Below are 4462 nucleotides of genomic sequence, written 5' to 3'. Positions count from 1 at the left end.
TTACACATCAGACCCCTACCTGGTTGGGCTTCTGCTCTTAGACATTAGACCCCTACCTGGTTGGGTTTCTGCTCTTACACATCAGACCCCTACCTGGTTGGGCTTCTGCTCTTACACATCAGACCCCTACCTGGTTGGGCTTCTGCTCTTAGACATTAGACCCCTACCTGGTTGGGTTTCTGCTCTTACACATCAGACCCTTACCTGGTTGGGCTTCTGCTCTTACACATCAGACCCTTACTGCTTGGCCTTCTGCTCTTACACATCAGACCCCTACCTGGTTGGGTTTCTGCTCTTACCTGGTTGGGCTTCTGCTCTTACACATCAGACCCCTACCTGGTTGGGTTTCTGCTCTTACACATTAGACCCCTACCTGGTTGGGTTTCTGCTCTTAGAAATTACACCCCTACCTGGTTGGGTTTCTGCTCTTACCTGTTTGGGTTTCTGCTCTTACACATTAGACCCTTACTGCTTGGCCTTCTGCTCTTACACATCAGACCCCTACCTGGTTGGGTTTCTGCTCTTAGACATTAGACCCCTACCTGGTTGGGTTTCTGCTCTTAGACATTAGACCCCTACCTGGTTGGGTTTCTGCTCTTACCTGCTTGGCCTTCTGCTCTTACACATTAGACCTCTACCTGGTTGGGCTTCTGCTCTTACCTGGTTGGGTTTCTGCTCTTACACATTAGACCCCTACCTGGTTGGGTTTCTGCTCTTAGACATTAGACCCCTACCTGGTTGGGTTTCTGCTCTTAGACATTAGACCCCTACCTGGTTGGGTTTCTGCTCTTACCTGTTTGGGTTTCTGCTCTTACACATTAGACCCTTACTGCTTGGCCTTCTGCTCTTACACATCAGACCCCTACCTGGTTGGGTTTCTGCTCTTAGACATTAGACCCCTACCTGGTTGGGTTTCTGCTCTTAGACATTAGACCCCTACCTGGTTGGGTTTCTGCTCTTACCTGTTTGGGTTTCTGCTCTTACACATTAGACCCCTACCTGCTTGGCCTTCTGCTCTTACACATCAGACCCCTACCTGCTTGGCCTTCTGCTCTTACACATCAGACCCCTACCTGCTTGGCCTTCTGCTCTTACACATCAGACCCCTACCTGGTTGGCCTTCTGCTCTTACACATTAGACCCCTACCTGGTTGGGCTTCTGCTCTTACCTGGTTGGGTTTCTGCTCTTACACATCAGACCCTTACCTGCTTGGCCTTCTGCTCTTACACATTAGACCCCTACCTGGTTGGGTTTCTGCTCTTACACATTAGACCCCTATCTGGTTGGGTTTCTGCTCTTAGACATTAGACCCCTACCTGGTTGGGTTTCTGCTCTTAGACATTAGACCCCTACCTGGTTGGGCTTCTGCTCTTACACATCAGACCCCTACCTGGTTGGGTTTCTGCTCTTACACATCAGACCCTTACCTGGTTGGTCTTCTGCTCTTACCTGGTTGGGTTTCTGCTCTTAGACATTAGACCCCTACCTGGTTGGGTTTCTGCTCTTAGACATTAGACCCCTACCTGGTTGGGTTTCTGCTCTTAGACATTAGACCCCTACCTGGTTGGGTTTCTGCTCTTAGACATTAGATCTACACCATAATCATGGGAAGCCCTTACTAGGACTTGTTCACCTCCTGTACTTCAGTCTTTAACCAGACTCTTTGCACATGTTGTGTTTGGTGTGCTGGTATGTGTAACAGAGGCCCACCACTGTACTGTACTGTACACTCTCCTCCCTGTGTGTCTGAACGCATGAGCAGGTTTTATCACTGGCCTGGGTATACAGGCAGGCTCTGATGACTCACCATAATTGCTTCAGCATTTGGAATTGTTGTGTTGTGCACATTCCTCTAGAATGGCTTGTTTTGGATGCCAGAAGGATTCTGGCAGTGGAATGGCTTGTTTTTGGGTGCCAGAAGGATTATGGTAGTGGAATGGCTTGTTTTGGATGCCAGAAAGATTATGGTAGTGGAATGGCTTGTTTTGGATGTAAGGAAGATTCTGGCAGTGGAATGGCTTGTTTTGGATGCCAGGAAGATTATGGCAGTGGAATGGCTTGTTTTTGGATGCCAGGAAGATTCTGGCAGGGGTTTGGAAATCAGTAGCTTTTTTGCAATGGGGAAGGCACATTTCCAACATAACCAGGGATACTTCCAAATGCATCCTATTCCCTATTTAGTGCACTACTTTAGACCAAGTGCTTTACTTCTGACCAGAGAATAGGGTGCCATTTGGAACACAGACCAGTACAGCTGTACTGCAGGTTTGGTGGAATTTGATATTGTTCCCATGTGTGCACATGCACGTGTTTGCTTTTGTGGTTGCCTTATTATTTTGCAGTCGGTGTACCACACACAGGCCATATGTCTGTTTTGCATGACAAGGCAGCACCAGACACTGCAAGCTTCACGAGGGGAACCACCTACACACACACACCGAAATGTGACGCTTGCAAAATCAAGTTGACTTCAAAATGGCCAGAGTCACTCCACTCCTCAAGAAACCAACAGTCCCCTCCTCAAGAAACCGAATCTCAACCCCTCTGACTTCAAAATGGCCAGAGTCGGAGACACGTGATGCCGCGGAGCTGAGCAGACGTTGACAAACCGAGCTCTTCAAAGTTATTCTATTTTTACCTAAATAACAACGTTGAAACAATATTCTAACATCGGCTGATAAATTGTCAAGTACTTACCTTCCCAAAGAGCCATGGACCTCCGACCGAGAGGCAAGAAGGACGACCAAAACGTTGTTGATTCCCAAGATAACGATAACGCTACAGCTAGCAAGATTAACATTAGCCCTCATAACTCGGACGACAGTTCCAGACTGTTGCTCTCAGCAGCCTCTTGCGAGCCTGCCGACATGCTGGCTACTCTCCTCCGGGAAATTCAGGATGGTAACAGAGGTCTTTCTCTGAAAATCGATAAGAAATCGGCTGAACTCCATTCTTCCATTGACGACCTGAAATCCTCCATGAATGATCTCCTTTTGAGAACGACTGAGGCAGAGCTGCGCATTAGCACAGTTGAAGATACCATCGCTAGACATGACCAGGTCTTGACACAACTGCAAAAGGACAATGCCTACCTCAAAAACAAAGTAGATCAGATGGAGAACCAGAGTAGACGTAGTAATATCCGTGTGGTGGGATTGAAAGAGGACAGCGAGGTCCGTTTCTTCCTAGGCATAACCAACTTCACCAAGCCGCTGGAAATCGAACGCGCCCACAGAACATCAGCGCCGAAACCCCGGCCAGATGAGCCCCCACGAGCCGTCCTGATCCGGTTCCTCCGTTTCCAAGACAGAGAGAAGATACTGTAACTTGCAAGAGCCAAAGGGGACATCGCCATCGATGGGAAGAGGATCAGCCTTTTCCCGGATATGAGCGCAGACCTCGCCAGATGCCGCAAGCAGTTCAGACCTGCCGCCAAAGCACTGAAGGAGAAGAACATCACTGGCTACCTCATCCACCCTGCGCGGATGAAAGTTCAGTACAAAGGCCGAAGCCATCTCTTCAACACACCGGGAGAAGTGCACACTTTTCTCAAAGAACTGAGCAACGTCTGAGTCTGAGCCAGGACGGTCTCTCTGGGGGATAAAATGCAGTTGGTTTGTTTTCTCTTATCCGGATTGAACTGCTGGTATCTCCCGATCACTTTAATTGATTTGTAAATTTTCAACTAACCGTATCTTCCCGGGGTGAGTTCTATTACATTTACAGGAGAGTATATTTTGGTTTAGTCCATATCTACTGGGCGAAGCAATAAGTGGGTTTAGGCCCACTGCTTTCCCCCTCATTTATGTTAATCTTTCGTAAAGAGACTCAAGCTGCCCTTACCGTGGGCAGTAAATATTCAGCCATAAATATCTATTCACAACGTTTGTTTTCAATTTAGAGAGCTCGCAGGTTTTAGTTTACGCCAAGGTTTAGCTAGGTAGAGCAAGATGGAAAGCGAGCAGCAACGTATCTCTACAAGTGTATTCATGTTTGATTGTTGGGACTGTTGTTCTCGTCTGACAATCGGGGTGGGTGGGATTTTTATTATTTTCTTCCTTTTTTCTATGTTTATTGTTTCCTCCCTAAAGAGACACACAGGTCACTTTTGTGCTCAAACCAAAGTTGAAACATTTCCTAATTATCTGCATATGATAGATTTCTATTCAGTTACATATTTGAAACCCAACCTATGCTTAATCCACTAATATATGTCACATTCAACGTAAAAGATCTTAACAGCCCGATTAAAAGGAAAAGAGTCTATACATGCCTTAAGAAATTAAAGGCTGACATTGTGTTTTTACAAGAAACACATCTTACAGCCAGTGAACACAGGAAATTGAAGAGGGAATGGGTAGGACAAGTTTTTGCATCCTCTTTTAACTCCAAAGCAAGAGGAACTGCAAGTAGACACATCCCCTTCTGCGTCAACAACACCATCTCTGATCCCTCTGGCAG

Source organism: Oncorhynchus gorbuscha, linkage group LG24, assembly GCF_021184085.1.
Source record: "Oncorhynchus gorbuscha isolate QuinsamMale2020 ecotype Even-year linkage group LG24, OgorEven_v1.0, whole genome shotgun sequence".
NCBI classification, from domain to species: Eukaryota; Metazoa; Chordata; class Actinopteri; order Salmoniformes; family Salmonidae; genus Oncorhynchus; species Oncorhynchus gorbuscha.
Note: the sequence above shows the minus strand (reverse complement) of the source record.